We start from the raw sequence: 18,177 nt of genomic DNA on the forward strand, positions 1-18,177 counted from the left end.
ATAGATTATAATGTGTCATCCTTATCCTTATGTGAATTTACTAAATAATTTAAAATCCACCTTATTTGTTTATAACAAAACCAAAAGTTAGAATAGTGATGTAAAGTAAATATTCAACTATTATTTTTTAGGGTGTGAAAAGTATTCAACTATATCTTTTGGAGTGAAAGTTTCAGACTTTATGCTTGGGCACAATCACTGGGAAATAATTACTTTTTACATTATGTCCATTCTTTGCGGTACAATCGCTGACTTTATGTCCTAGAACAGTGCACAGCTTTACATTGAATTTTCAAGTAAGGAAATTAGGAGAAATGAAAGGATTAGCGTGGTGGGAAATATGATACCTAACACAAGAAGCTGACATGATATGATGAAGTACGTGGCACATGAAGCTGATGTGGCAGAATATTCTGATGATGTTGTCAAAACATGTGGCAATAGATCAATGCTGGCATGTGAAGTTGGATACTGACATAGCCATTGCACGTGACTTGAAATGTTTGACGTGGTGTGGAAAACGCGATCATGAGTGCTTTGGCAAGAATACTGGCAGGTAATAACATCTGGCTTTCAAGATGACAAACTGTTGGATTATGTTTTTGACATCGATTCTAGGGACGAGTTTGAAAATTTTCTAAATGTGAAAGAATTTTCTTTTATAGACATACTCTTCTCTAATGTATTATACTACCAAGAATCTACACTAACACCACGTTTGGTTCACTAGAATGAAATAGAGTTGTAATAGAATATAACTGTAATGGAATAAAATTATAATAAAATTGAGCTGTAATCAGTAATTCAATTATTTGGTTGAATAGAATGGAATATAGTTGTAATAGTATTTTTGTGTTTGGTTGAATGGAACAGAGGTTATAATAGCATAGGAAAAAAGCTTAAATGACCAGAACACCTTTAGTAGAATTTTTTTTTAAATAGATGATTATTGTTATTATTATTAAATTTTAATAAAAATAATAATAAACAATTTACTCGTATTTTAATATAATTATTATTAAATATAATTTAATAAGATATAATTTAAACATTGTTAATATAATTTTGTTTTCATTTTTCTAAAAATGTTATAAAACTAAAATATATCCTTTAATTAAATTTAGTGATCATTTTGTAAATTTTTAGAATTGAATGACCAAAATATAAACTTACTACTAATTTAATGACTTGAGTGTAATTTACCCATAAAATCTCACCAAATACCCAAGCCCACCCACCAAAATCCTAAAATGCACCGGGCATTATCACTTTCTTCCCTCATTAATTTTCCCTTTCACCCAAATTTTTCATCAACAAGAACAAACTAAGGCCCAACAACCTAATCTAGGAAAAAGCTCTAAAAGGCACTGATGCTTCAGCCAATGAAAACAAAAGCAGTAAACAGTCCTAAAAAGCAACAATCAACAATTAATTTCCTTCGGTTATCTAAATAGTCCCCTTCCCAAGCTTCTTCAACCTTTCATTCCTGCAAAAATGCCCTTTTCAGAACCTACATCCACCCAAGACTCCCCTCCCTTAAATCAGAAAACATATGTTTAGAGAGCCTACCCCTTTCGATCTTTTTCCACTTCTTCTTTGGCAAAATCAGGAACTCCATCTTGTAGCCATTGATGTATCCCTCGTTTTAATCCTTCAACAGCCAACAGATGGGCAACACCATTCCAACATTTTTATTTTATCTAAAATGATAAAATATTTATCCTTCCATTCTTATTTACTTGTGGTTAGAAATTTTGGATCCCAAAATTCCCAAAGAGCAACCAGCCGTGGCTTACTTTTCTGCCTTAAAGACCAAACAGTAACAAAGATGAAGAAACATGCAAGCTACTTACTTAAAAATTTAAGCAAATTTGGTTCCTTTAGGTGTTCCTGTAGATGGGTTGTTGTTCTTTTCTTTGTATTTTATTTGAGTGTTTGAAATTGAGATGATTGAGTCTCTTTTTTTAAAAATAAATGTTATAAAATTTTGTTATTTTTTTTGCCATGGTTTACTTGCTGCACTGTTTAAATTAATGTGTTGCTATTTTTGATCGATTTTCTTTGTTTAATTTTAGAGTTTTAGATGATTTTCTGCGTGGGTAAATTGGGTAAAAAAGGAAATCTATTCTAGAAATCACCGAATAACCCATTCAGAGGTAGGTGTGCGTAATGGTGTTTATGGGACTTTGTTGCTTAATCCCAGAATGACCATTCGGTTGAATGGTCATTCAGCCACCGAATGGTCATTCAGCCAACCAAACGCCTGTTTCACTATGGCGAGGTGAATACACCCGGAATGGCTTAGCCATTCAAGTGAACCAAACATGGTGTAATTGTATCTACCAAATTTTCATAGTTTCTTTTAACTCTTTATCAATTACTGTCTTTGATTATATTAATAAAGTATAACTCATTTGTCGAAACCATTTTTTGAAAACAAAAATTTAGTTATCAACTTATTAAAAATGAAAATTGGAGTCGCCACCGATCTTTAATGAGGTGTGATCGGATCACCTTGAAAACGATTTTAGGTCTACGAATTTTGAGAAAATAGGTTCGGGAGTCGGTTACGCACGAGGAACGGTTAGCACCCTCGTAACGCCTAAAATTGGTACTGAATTGATTGTTTAATGTCTTAGTGTCGAGAATTTGAAACGATTTTAAAATACGATCCTTTGAAAAGGAAATTTGAATGAAATAAATTGGATGATGAGGCTCACCCATTTCAAAGAAATAAATTGTCACACTCAGTAAGTTAGAGTGCAATATTTTAAATCCTCAAAATTAAGTTCATCTTTTGACTTTTAAAACCTATGCATTTTGAGAAGGATATCTGATTATTTGGGTTAAATGAGAAAATCAAAACCCAGTAAGTTAGGGTTCGACTTCACAAAATTCCTAAATATTGAATATTGTCTTTATTTTCATTTGTTAGAAGAATCCTCGTCTCGAGAAAACAATATGTCATATCCAATGCGTTAGGACACCACGTATCAAATTCTCGAGAATGAGATTTTTATTTATATTTTAATTAAAAAGGATATTCGGTCTCTTAGATCCCAAGAAAGATTGGAATCCAATAAGTTAGGACACAATCTTTTCGAGGATCCCAAATTCCGAGTGTTGCGTTATTTTAAAAGACTTTTGTATAAAATGATTTTGATATTTAGATAATATGAAACGTAACCCTTTAAGTAAATAAAATGCGATAGAATGATGATGTACAACGTGAATTGATTATTCATAAATTTAAATATACATTAATGAATACAAACAATCAATAAATAAATTTAAACGAGCATAGCAATAATAACTTCATACATTATGTAAATATCAACATTAGCTAATAAGAGGAAACTAATTGAAAATCAAGAAAAAATAACACTAATGAAATATACAAATTTAAAAAAAATTTAAGAAATAAATATAATATATATAAATTAAAAGGTTAAAATAAATTTGAATAAATTAACAATATTGAAATAAGTTGAAATAGATTAAAGATGTTGAAATATTTGGAAGAAATAAAATATCTATATAATAATATGAAATTAACAATAGATTATCTATGAATGTATAATGAAAATAATTTAATATGAAATATGTATACATATAATAGTATTATATAATAGCATAATATAAAAAGGTATATTCACAAATCTAAAAATATGTAATGAGTGAATTTAGAGAGAATATATTATAGAATAAAATAACACATTATAAAATTATAATAATAATATAAATAAAGCTCAAAATGATGATATATAATAAGATAATATATAAAAATATAGGTGAAAATATGACCGAATATACCAATATTAATAATTAATAAATTAATAAAAAACAAATGTAAAAAAGAAGGGATTAAATCGCAATTAAACCTAAATTAACAAGGAAATAATAGAATTAAAATAAAGTAGAGGACTATACTGCAATGCGCGAATTACATGGAGGGCCGATTGGGAAATATCCCGCTTCCCCAAAACGTAGCACAGTGATGGGGACCGAAATGAGACAATATCAAAATACAAGGAAAAAATTAAAAAAATAAAAAGGACCAATTTAAAAACCCTGAAAGATCAGAAGGACCTTTTTCGCAATATACCCAAGTGTTGGAAAACACGCGGATCCTTCCCCGGGTCGGGTCACCGCGCGGGTTGCTGGGGTTAATAGACCAATACGGCACCGTTTTAGGGCCACTGAAATAGGCCCTAAACGGTGTCGTTTTTCGCACTATATAAGACCCGTCATAACCCTAAAACCAATCTGTTAACAAACAGACACCAACCTCTGTCCCTCTGTGCCGCTTCAACACCGAAAGCCCGCTCGCCTATTCAATCTTGGCCTGAACGGAGGAGGGATTCGGCGACGCATCGATCCAGGTAAGGTTTTTGAACCCTTTTCTCTTTTTTATTTATATATATATATTCTTATATATAGGATTAATAGCAAAACAGAAAAAGAAAGAAAAGCAACCGGGAAAAGAACAGAACGGTAAAGAGAAAGAAGAAAACCTTCTTTTCAATTTTTTTTGTATTGATTTCGTATCCGTGTAAAAGCCCCCCAAATTCAGTCTTACAATTGGCTTTTTATAGCCAAAAATAAAAGAATAACAATAAAAAAGAAAAATACAGAAAATCCTAAAAATTTTCTCTTTTTTGCTTGTTTTCTATTATTCGTTGTTGCTGTGTGTTTGTTTTTGTTTGCTGCAGGTACGGCCGTACGGAGGCCAGCTGGAGGCTCGTGGTGGCGCTACGTGCGTGAGGAGGCAGACACTCGTGGGAGAAGCGAACGTCACGTGTAGACGCTTGGCTGTGGCGCTGGAGGCTTGCGGCGGCTTAGTTTCTAGAACCCTTTAGGGTTTCTGAAAATGTAAAAAAATAGGCTGTTTGGGCTTGTAACGCGATTGGGCTAAGGATTGTATTTGGGTTTGTAACCGGGTTTGGAGATTGGGCTAATTAGGCTTAGGTTAGGTTTGGGCTAGGGGTTTTGGTTAACTATGGACTGTTAATGGACTTTGTGTTTTTTTATTATTTGTGTTTGTGCTTTTGGGCCCGGGCAAATTGGGCTAGATATCGGGCCATTGTAATTGGGCCATTCGGGCTTAGTATAAGTTTGATTTTAGTCTGTAATTTTGGACATTTGGGCTTTTAATTTTTGCTTTTATAGTGGTTTTATTTTACTAACGGGCCGGGCAAATTAGGCCTATTACACCATTCACTATGAAGCTAAAATTTTTTGTTCATTTGTTTACGATATTATTTTATGATTACAACATGGTCTTTAAATTATTAACAAACTCTAGAGAATTTAAAAGATTCTTACCGATTATACTTTTATCTATTAGCTATGTTAACATATAACCATGTCTGCTATGAATCAAGGTATCTATTACACTATTCTTTACTATATCATTTCATTATTATAAAATTTAAATTTTTTATGCCCTTATTTAGACAAGGACCACATAGTACCACATATAACAACAATTGACATGTAACGACTTTGCCATTTAACCGATCACACGAGTAGGCCTACCCTCTATATTGTCAGTTACGTGGCACAAACAAACAAAGAGTTACCCCTATATATACCCTAGAGCATGAGAGACAAGACCTCTCATTCTCTAAGAAGCAAAACCTAGGTATCCTTCTCCAGCCTTCTCCTTACTTTCTTCTCCTTTTCTCTTTCTCTCCTTTTTCAAAATCCTACTCCAGCTTTTCGCATGTCATAGGTGAACCAACCATCCTATCTCCAATACCTTCTCCTCCTTATCTCCTCTCTTGTTGAAACTTTGTATCAACAAATTTCTATAATGATGACAATACGATATAATAATGTAATTCGGTAAAACCAATACTATATCTTTAATATAGTAAAACATATGATCACTTTAAAACTACTTGTATAATGAATTAACCTTATATTATACGGTCTAGTGTCATTTATACGAATAAAATAATTATAATTCTATTTTAACTATTATAGTATGATAATTAATATTTTATTTTGATTTTGCCCTCAGTAAACACTATCACAAATCTAAGTCGAATATGTGGGTATCTAACCACCATACCAAATATGCACAAAGCACTAACTATAAAGTCTATAAAATGTACTTTGGGGTGTGCAAAGCACAAACTGTAACCATCCTAATACCAATGCGCAAAGTGCAAACAGTATGGTACTCCTGGAAATACTACGTAACCCGTATAACAAATCGCTGTAAAGACACAATATTGTTATATCCTATGGCATGCCCAATAACCAACTAGTTTCCAAACATGGTTTGCAAGGGATTAAAGAAACTTTAACGATAATTTCATCTCTTTCATTACTTGAAACAACTATATTCCCATAAGCCTTTAATTTAACATCAAAAATCACTCGTCTTCCTATTTCGAGTGTAACAACCTAATTTTTAGTTGTGTTAGAAATGGTGGCTTCAAAACTCTATTTTCGATGTTCGAGCCCGTAAATATTAATATTTATGGGGTTAATATAGAAATATATTAAATTTTGGTCTAGTAATTTCGTTTATTTGACAGTTAATTAAGATATAGGGGCTAAATTATAAAAGTCTTATCACTATAGATTTTTAATTAGTTAAAAGTTTAAAATGGTAAATAAACCATTTTATAATGAATGTTGGTGGATAATGAAGACATCCTTCACTAAGTTGGCTTAATGATGGATTAAATTAAGCTAATCAATTTTAAACTAAATTAATTAAATGTTAAACTAAGTATATAAGTTAAAATAAAGAAGAAAAAGTGACATCTTCTTCCTCATATTGTTCTTGCTGAATTTTGGATGAAAGAAAACCCTTTGGGAGCTTTCAACCTTAGTCCCTCAATTGGTAAGCAATTTAAAGTCATTTTTTTGTAATTTGTATGTTCTTGAGATCATGGGAGCTTGATTTAGCTAGTCCATGTAGCAATTTGTAAAACTGTTGAAGTCTCTAAAAGTTGTCATTGATTAATTCTTGATGAAATTGATGTTAAATGGTTAGACTTTAAGCTTAGATGTGAAAAAAAGACTAGATTGTATAGTGTAATTGCTAGTTTTTGAACATAAGGACTAAAGGGTTTAAATTTTTAAAAATTGATGTGAAAATTATGAATTATAGATATTAGAGGCTCATAGAAGGATTTAATTGGGATCAGTTTCAAAATTAAAGCTCAAAATTGAAAGATATGACAATTTCGGTTTTAAGGACTAAATTGAATAAAATAGAAAATTTTAGGGGCACTCAAAAAGTGAAACTAAACTGATATGTGTATAAAATAGGGTATTATAAATTGTTTGGAATTAATAAATTAAATTAAATTAAATTAAATTAAATTATTGTTTAGATTGGGAAATGATCTAAATCGAGGATAATTGGGAAAAAGGCAAAATTATCGATTAGTCATTATAATTCAACTTGTTTACTGTTTTGACTAGGTAAGTTCATATGATATGATTGTATTTAAATTGTTTTATATTTGAATTATGAATTTTTGTATATTTTATAGTAATTTGAATTGTTTACAATTTGGCACAAAAGGTGAAATATGGACTAAATCGTAAAAAATGATAAATTCATTATAATTAATTGCAACTTGATATATTTAATGAATTGATAGTTACTTATGACTAATAGGATCATATTTGTGTGAATTTGACTGATTATCGAGATAGAAGATTAAATTGAATAAAATTAAAAATAATATAACTTGGTGAAATGGTAATATTGGCTTGGAATTAAGATAAATCATGCTATATTATGAATGAAATGATATCTTGATTGAGGAATTGATAATATTGAGATCGATAGAATGAGAATCGAACTTATAATGAAATTGGATTAGTTACCCTATTAATTGTTCGAGTAGAATTAGATATAGTTGGTATGTCATAGGGTCAGAGTACTAAATAAAACCATCGTTGCTGGGCAATTCGGGGTGGTATACATTAAGTATTAAATCATCATTTTCAGGCAACTCGGCATAATAGATTGATTGAGTTGAGAAAACCATTAATGTCAGGCAATCTGATGTGGTATTAATTATCGATATAGCATCATCATTGTCAAGTAACCCGGGGTGAAGGATCCAGGTATTCGTTCGAGTCTGAGTCATGTTAATGGGGATATAAAATGTAAAGTTGATAATGGTATATCAATTGAATTAATGTTGTGAAATAATACTTAAAAAATAGTTATAATACATGAATTTCAATAGTATACAAATAATTATGCAAACTGGATATACAAGTCTAGAGGATTGATACGAGAACGTGATGAATCAATCAATTCAATCTGGAAAGTGATATGAATATGATATTGAATTGATTAAATGTTGATTAATTATATGAATGGCATTGTAATGTTGATTATAAGTGAATTATATTATTATATGTTTGAATTACTTTATGATATGATTATATGTTGAACTCACCTTGTTGATATGTGGTTTCCATGTTTAGGCAAACTTTGTCAAGCCAGTAGCTTATCGTATTAAATTGTAAACTGAGGCAAGTTGTTGTTTAATGTCTATGAATTTACTAAGCATTCGATATGCTTACCCCATTATTTTCCCCTTTTCCTTATAGATTCCCAACTTGCGGAACGTGTTAAGTGTGTAACACCCCTAACCCATATCCGTCGCCAAAACAGGGTTACAAGGCATTACCAGAATGTACAAATCAAATAAAGATATTTCATACTATTTAACATTTATATTAGAAATAAATCATATTCAATCATATTGTCCCTTATATGAGCCCTCAAGGCCCAAAATATGCATTAGAAACAAGTCGGGACTAAACCAAGTACTCAAAGATTTTTTCACAAAATTTTACAATTTTTCCGTGGTCCAGGGGACACACGCCCGTGTGCTAGGCCGTGTAAGCATGCTGAATTGCAATAAATAGGTGTAGGGGTCACACGGTCAAGTCACATGCCCGTGTGTTAGGCCGTGTAAAAATACTTGGGCATTTTGTTTTGAAATTTTAAAGATGCAACGGACACACGACCAAGCCACACACCCATGTGCTAGGTTGTGTGTCACACACGGCTGAGACACACGCCCGTGTCTCTGCTCGTGTATAAAAAATAGGCTATTTTCAAGCCTTATTTCTCACCCCATTTTTGTATCAGCCCAAACACAGCAATTTGCACAATCACAAGTCACGATAAAATCTTCAATTCAAGTCAAACTCAAGTTCAATACATGTCAATACACCCTATATGTCCAGTATTCAATCTTACCTAATTGACCATATAACATATATGCATATTTTACCATCCTTGTTATCTTAAACCATTCATCAACATATCCACAATTTATTCATCACTCAACCATATCAAAAACGACAACATGATAAAGCCACACACACACACAAACACATATATATATCAAAATATGTTCAACTCAAGCCATTTCAAATGACTATTTACAACAAAATGCTATAAAGGCAACATTGGCCAATTTACCCTATACATGTCATTATAACCAAAATTAGTTTTCTATATGTACCGAAATGAGCCGATGGATAGTGTGATGATATCTTCGCCAAGCTTCCAACCCAACGAGCTTCTGAATTACTATAGAAAAGAGGAAAATAAAACAGAGTAAGCTTTAAATCCTAGTAAGTTCGTATAACGGGAAACTAACTTACCATTCATTTACATTTAAGTTAAGCATACAAAATTCATCCCAAGCAATTTGACCAATAGCCTATACACATATCTTCATCAAACATATTAGTCATGTATTTCACATGAATTTCAAGAAACATATGAGTTCATTAAATATCAAATTTCCATGTTCATAAACTTTCCACATCTTGTGTTCATACACCAATTCCATATATTTCAGGTATATACTAGTATAATTCATTTCAATTTCATGTTATCTCATGTCAGAACTTTTCCTGTTGAATCATTTAAAATATCGATGGATACACGGGTAGTACACACGAAGTGTACAAATCTGTAATCCGTCAATTCATATTAGGGAATGCTCATATGAGCACTTAAATGGGAAGCTCTCTTTCGAGCCATATAACGGGAAGCTCATGTGAGCCATGTAACGGGAAGCTCATAAGAGCTGTAATCGGGAAGTTCAAGCGAGCCAATGTTGAGAAGCTCCGAAGAGCCATTAATTGGGAAGCTCATGAAATAGCCTTTATTATCAGGAAGCTCGCAAGAACCATATAACGGGAAGCTCGTGAGAGAAAAATATCGAGATGCTCCTGAGAGAAAATAACGGGACGCTCTTTCAAGCTGTGATGTGTCCGCAACACATGCAGGACCACAACCAATTCGTGAACCCTGTATCCACATAATTTCATTTATTAGAATGGGACTTAATATTTGTTAGATATTGTCCGATATGTGACTGTTTTCATATACATGGCACTTATATATTTCATATGCAAAACATTCAATTCAAAATATATAAATATACAATTTAGTTACACGAACTTACCTCAACAAGTGTTCATGTACGCGAAATCTATTAATCCGTTACTTTCTCTTTTCCATGATCTATCTCCGTATTTGATCTATCCGAATCTATACGAATAAATTTAACATCAATTTAATACAATTTATATTCAATTCAAATTCATATCTTAGGTAAAATTACCATTTTGTCCCTATACTTTTGATTAATTACAATTTCATCCCTTGACTTGGGAAATGAAGTTCATGCAATTTAATCTTTATTCCAAGCCTAACAAATTTTTACATGTAACAATAAAAATCCATGTATTTCATAAAATTTAGAACTTTTCCATGAATTTTCCATCTTTACAATTTAGTCCCTAAATCATAATTTCATCAAAATTCACTTTACAAAAGTTGTTTATCTATCAAGAACCTTTCATTTTCTACCATAAAACGTCATAATTCAACTATATTCATCCATGGAAAAACCCTAGCTATTTGATTTTTTTAGCTATTAGAATTCAACTTTTGCATGTTATGCAATTTGGTCCTTTTATCAATTAAGCATGTAATCGGTAAAATTTTCTTAGCAAAATTTTTATACGATATTCTTGTCGTATAGTAGACCATAAAATAATATTAATATAAAATTTCTTCTGGACTCAAATTTGTGGTCCCAAAACTATTGCTCCGATTTCACTAAAAATGGACTATTACAACATTCTCCCTTAAAAAAATTTTGTCCTCGAAAATCTTACCAGTAAAGAGGTTTGAATATTGTTCTCTCATGGTATCCTCAGGTTCCCAAGTAGCTTTTTCTATAACGTGTCGTTGCTAGAGGACTTTTACTAAAGCTACCTTTTTATTTCTCAATTCTTTTGTCTCAAGTGCAAGAATCCTAATTGGTTCTTCACTGTAAGTCATGTTAGGCTGAATTTCAACATCTGTCGGAGAAATAACATGTAAAGGGTCTGACCGATATCAGTGTAACATAGACACGTGAAAGACACGGTGAATCCTGTCAAGTTCTGGTGGTAGTGCCAATCGGTATGCAACATGTCTAATTTTTTCAGTGATCTCATATGGTCCAATAAATCTTGGACTCAGTTTTACTTTACGAACAAATTGAAGAACTTTCTTCTAAGGTGAAACTTTCAAAAATACTTTGTCACCAACTTGAAACTCTATGTCTTTACATTTAATATCCGCATAGGATTTTTGACGATCAAAAGCTGCTTTCAAGCTATTTTGGATCACCTTCACCTTTTCTTCAGTCTCACGGATCAAATCAACTTCATGTATCTTCTTTTCACTGAGCTCATTCTAATACAATGGAGTTTGACATTTACATCCATATAAAGCTTCATACGGTGCCATTTTAATGCTTGACTGATAGCTATTATTATATGCGAATTCGATCAACGGCAAATACTTCTCCCAATTGCCTTCAAATTCTAAAACACAACACCGAAGCATATCTTCTAGAATCTGTATCACACGTTCAGATTGACCATCACTCTGAGGATGAAATGCAGTACTGAAATGTAATTACGTACCCAGTGCCGCTTGTAACTTATTCCAGAATCAGGATATGAACTGTAGATCTCTATCTGAAATAATAGAGACTGTCACTCCATGTAGCCTAACAATCTCAAAAATATATAATTCAGCCAATCTTTCAAGTGAGAAATCCATATGTACCAGAATAAAATGTGCAAACTTTGTTAAACGATCAACGATTACCCAAATGGCATCTTTCTTTTTCAGAGATAGAGGTAGCCCTAACCCAAAATCCATGGTAACCCTATCCCACTTCCATTTCGGTATCGTGACTGGCTGTAGCAATCCTGAAGGTACCTGATGTTCAGCTTTAACTTACTGACATATTAAACATTTAGATACAAATTCAGAAATATCACGTTTCATTCCCGACCACCGGTACATCTGTTTCAGATCATTGTACATTTTATTACTCCCCGGATGCACGGACATAGTACCATTATGGGTTTCATGCAAAATTTTCTGTACAAGCTCTGATTTCTTCGGTACACAAACTCTGCCTTAGAATATTAGACAATCATCGGGTCCAATCTGAAATTCTGAATAGGAAGTCGACTCCCATTGTACTCGTTGAGCCTGTAACTCATCATCATTTTTTTGGGCTTCGCAAATCTGCTGTAGAAATGTTGGTTTAGCATTTAACTCGGCTACAATTGAACCATCATCAGACAATAAGAAATGGGTATTCATTACTTTCAAAGCAAGCAAAGACTTTCTACTCAGAGCATCTGTAACCACCTTTGCTTTTTCCGAATGATAATCGATAACCGAATCATAATCTTTCAACAATTTAAGCCACATACACTATCTCAAATTCAAAACTTTCTGCGACATTAAATACTTTAAGCTTTTATGATCAGTGAATATATGACACTTTTCACTGAACAAATAGTGTCGCCAGATTTTCAGTGCAAAAACAATAGTTGTCGATTCTAAATCATGTATCAGGTAATTCTTTTCATGTAGTTTTAGCTATCTGGAAGCATAGGTTATCACTTTACCTTCTTGCATAAAAACACAGCCTAAATCATTCAGTGATGCATCACTGTAAATCACAAATTTCTTACCCGATTCAGGCTGAACTAAAATTGGTGCTTCAGTCAACTGGGCTTTCAACCGGTCAAAACTTTGTTGACATTTGTCGGTCCATTCAAATTTCACATCTTTTTGCAATAGCCGTGTCAGCGGCGAAGCTATCATCGAGAACCTTTTCACAAATCTCCGATAGTAACCAGCTAATCCCAAAAAACTTCTAATTTTAGATACATTTTTCAGGGGTTTCCAGTTAACAATAGCTGATATTTTATTCGGATTCACTCTAATGCTTTCAGTAGATACTATATGTCCAAGAAAACCAACTTTCTGAAGCCAAAATTCACATTTGCTAAATTTAGCATACAGTTGTTTCTCACGCAGAGTTTACAGAACGATTCTCAAATGATCAACATGTTTATTTTTATCTTGGGAATATAACAGAATATCATCAATAAATACCACCACAAATCTATCCAGATACGGTCTAAAAATTCTATTTATTAAATCCAGAAATACCGCATGTGCATTTGTCAAGCCAAGCGACATCACAAGGAATTCATAATGTCCGTACCAAGTTTTGAAGGTTGTTTTTTATACATCCGAGTCTTTCACTCGTAACTGATAGTAACAAGAACAAATATCTATATTTGAGAACATAGTGACACCTTTCACCTGATCAATCAAGTCATCAATATGAGGCAGTGGATTCTTATTCTTGATTGTGACTTTATTGAGCTGCCGGTAATCAATATATAATCTCAAGGATCCATCATTTTTCTTAACAAACAGAACTGGTGCACCCCTAGATGAAAAACTGGGTCGAGTGAAACCCTTGTCAGTCAACTCTTAAACTGTGATTTCAACTCTTTTAATTCTTTAGGAGCCATTTTGTAGGGTGCTATTGATATCGGTGTTGTTCCTGGAAAAAGATCTATAGAAAATTTAACTTTTCTAACCGGTGATAATCTGGGTAACTCATTAGTAATAACATCAGGTGCAGAAGCATCCTCATGTGCATGAATAACATATGTTCTAGCTGGTGCTCGTGCTTTAGATTTGACGGTTGAATATTTTGTTGTACCCTGGCTACCACTCACATTGCAAGGATTACTAGGAGGTCTAGCTCTTGTAGCAGGGTTGCTCGGCCTTGAAGTTTGAACAGTATCTTTTTTAGGCTTTTCCAGGAATTCTCAGAGATAGTGATCAAAGGAACCACATCTAAAACAGGCTCGGCTTTTCATGCAGTACTCTCCAAAATGCAATTTATTACAGTGTCTGTATCTGGGTTTAGTGCTTCTAACACTACCCACACTTGCTACAGATGTAGCCTGGGATCTTGGACTGGAACGTTGAATACCTCTATCTCTCCCAGGATACCCCACAGAGGTGGTAGAACAGTCAAAATTTTTCTTTCATTTCTTTAAGGCCAATTGATATGACTTTCCCATAAATCTTTTACTTGAAGTTCTGGTTTCCATCTCAGCTTGTCTCTTTTTTTTTACTCAGCTCTTCAGCTTTATGAACTCGATCAACCAGTACAACAAATTCTATTAATTCAATAATCCCAACTAGCACCTTTATGTCTTCATTTAAACCATCTTCAAACCTTTTACACATGGCGATTTCAGTTGGGATACACTCTCTGGCATATTTACTCAGTCGGAAAAATTCTCATTCATACCTAGATACTATCATATGGCCCTGTTTAAGCTTTAAAAATTCCTTTTATTTCTGATCAAAGAATCTCTGACTGATATATTTCTTTTTTATCTCAGTTTGAAAAAACTTCCCATGTGACCCTGTAACACCCCTTACCCGAGACCGCTACCGGAGTCGAGCTCCAAACATTACTTTACTTGTCTTACTAGTTTGGGACATAAAAGTTACTTTTGAAATCAATTTCCACATTTACAGCAAAACTGTCCACTCGCGCAGCAGTTACTAAATCATTTATAACTTGAGCTACGGAACTCGAAATCTAAATTTGTAAATTTTTCCTGAAACTAGACTCATATATATTTTTCTCATAAAATTTTCAGAATTTTTCATTCAGCAGATTAGTACAGTTTATTAGTTAAAGTATCCCCTGTTTCACCAATCGACTGCCCTGACCTCTTGTTACTAAAAATAAAATTTCTCATTGCGGGATTTTCATATGGTGTTACCACTTATTTCTACAGAAAATAGAATCAATAAGGATTATATAAATATAAAATAAAACTCATAACTATTTTTTTTACCATTTTTAGTGATTTTCTAAACTCAGAACAAAGGACTCCAAAAACAGTTCTGACCCTGTCTCACTAAAATTTACATATCTTAAAATATAAATTTCCTTTTGCTAAACCGTTATTTTTCCATGAAAATAGACTCAACAAGCTATCATTCCATATATCATTCACCCACTAATTAATTTTATACCATCTTAGGTGATTTTTTCAAAGTCACGTCACTGTGCTGCCTGAATTCTGTTTCTTTACAAGATTTTACCCTTTCATGATTTCCGTGCATAATTTATCACCTAGACTTTTATAACATCAAACATCTTCATACTTAACCATTTTAATAATGATTAATCATCAAATTCTCACACACCATTCTTTAGAAAAATCATAATTACAAACATGCAAAATAACTAAGTTCCTATACATGCCATAACTCAAACGTGTTTCATCATAAAATACCGAGCAGTTGTTCTTGATAGTGTAGACGATCTCCGACTTCTTTAGGATCCCTGAAGCAGCTTTGCAATACTATAAGAGAAAGAAAAATAAAAGAAGTAAGCATTAAGCTTAGTAAGTTTGCTAGCAAATAAATAACATTTAACACAAATGATTATACTCAAATGTCAAGGTCTCTAGTTTACTCTTTAATTAATCTCATTCTCATTCTCTTGCTTGTTTACTTAGTTAACTCGTGATCATATCTTACTCTTCCATTGCTGAAACATTGAGTATCATTTGATAATATAATAAGTTCTTAACTCTTATAACTTACCTGAGCTTGCCATTTACGCTTTTAACTGAACTTTCATGAACATGATTTGTTTACTAGCCCCGTTGAGCTACATTGGAATAATAAGGATACTCGTGTCTCTTTTGATAATAACATGCCAAAGCCATGTCCCAGACATGGTCTTACATGGGATGTACTTATGTCGGTGCCCATGCCATGTCCCAGACATGGTCTTACGGGGGACCTCTCATCTCGGTGCCAATGCCATGTCCCAGACATGGTCTTACATGGGACCTCTCATCTCGGTGCCAACGCCATGTCCCAGACATGGTCTTACATGGGACCCCTTTACCCAAATGTCATGACATTCGTATCCAGTACCATCCTTATGTATCAACGGGACTTTTTAATTTTAATTCTCTATCATTTCATGCTTGGATCATCATTAAATAAATTCATGAAATAAATTCATAGTTTCTGGAAAATAGCAGCATTAATAATAATTATTGAAATATTGCATTTATTTACTGTAAACTTACCTCGGTACCAAATATAGCCCAATTCACCAACTTAGCTTCAACTTTATTCTTTCCTTTGTCTAACCTCGAGTTTCGTTCTTCTTGATCTAAAATAGAAAATTTAACTTATTTAATACTCACATTTATCAAAACAGCCCTCGACTCTAACTTTAGAAAAATTACGATTTTGCCCCTAAACTTTTACATAATTACATTTTTGTCCCAAGGCTCAGAATTTAAACTTCATCTCATATTCTTATGTTTTATGACATGCTGAACATTTTCCCTTCTATGGCAACAACAAATTCTCACTCTAACATGTACTTATGAACATTAGGTATTTTTACCGATTATGTCAACTTACTCGTTTTCGCTTAAAATCGGCTAGCAAAAGGTGTTGAACATAATTTCTAGCTTAATATTCTATCATAAAACATCAAAACAAACACTTTTAACCTATGGGTATTTTTCCAAATATAAACCCTAGGTTAAATTATTGCTAGAATAAGCTAAATTAAGCTACCGGGATCTCAAAAACGTAAAGAACATTAAAAACGGGGCTGGGATCACTTATTATGGATCTTGGAAGCTTGAAAACCCTAACTATGGCTTCCCCCCTTGCTGATTTCGTCCAAATGAAGAAGATGAGAACAATTTTCCATCTTTTTCCCTTTTAATTCATTTTAATTACTAGATTACCAAATTGCCCCTAACTTAAAAATTTCCTATTTCACTTATCTCATGTCCATTTTTGTCTACCAGTTTAACCAATAGTCTAATTACCATATAAGGACCTCCAATTTAAAGTTTCATAACAATTGGACACCTCTAACATGTAGAACTCAACTTTTGCGCTTTTTACAATTTAGTCCTTTTGACTAAATTGAGTGCCCAAACGTCGAAATTTTTGAACGAAATTTTCACAAAATCATTCCGTGAAATCATAGACCATAAAAATATAAGAAAAATAAATTTTTTCTCATCGAATTTGTGGTCCCAAAACCACTGTTCTGACTAGGTCCAAAATAAGGATGTTACAGACCCTTTCTTTCGGTACAACAGAAATTAGCGTGTTCCACCATTGATAAGCTGAGTCTTTTAACAGAGACACCGCACTTTTTAAACATTTAGCCAGTGTGCATGATAGTTCATCAAGAACTCTAATAGTTTTTTCTAACCAAAATTCAGCCATTTCAAGGTATCATCTTCGGCTGTTGCTCTGAATTCTTCTACCCTATATTTACGTATTTTATCTACAGGAGGCTTACCAGTTCTAACAAGTTTTTTACCTTGTGGCATATCAGGAACCGATTGAGAAAAAGAAAGGGGTGGAGGTTGTTGTACAACCAGATTTGTTCTTACGAATTTTGTAAACCATTTATTTATCATTTGGAAGAAGGCTTCTTTAGCCTCTCCTCCTGGTCCTCAAATACGGGCTTTTTACTATTTGAGGCTGATCTTTGAATTGAAGCTTAAGCATTGTTCTCAGCTTCTTTGTATTCAGCTCGGTGGGACGACATTACTATATGAAAAACATGTTTTAAAATGGTTAAGAGGTATCACACTATCACAGGTTATATAATGGCATGTATAGCTAGACTCGTACTTGCTACATTAGCCCGAGAATTGGCTAAACTGTAACTCTGATACAAATAAATGTAACACCCTTAACCC

The sequence above is a fragment of the Gossypium hirsutum genome, chromosome D06, assembly GCF_007990345.1.
Source record: "Gossypium hirsutum isolate 1008001.06 chromosome D06, Gossypium_hirsutum_v2.1, whole genome shotgun sequence".
NCBI classification, from domain to species: domain Eukaryota; kingdom Viridiplantae; phylum Streptophyta; class Magnoliopsida; order Malvales; family Malvaceae; genus Gossypium; species Gossypium hirsutum.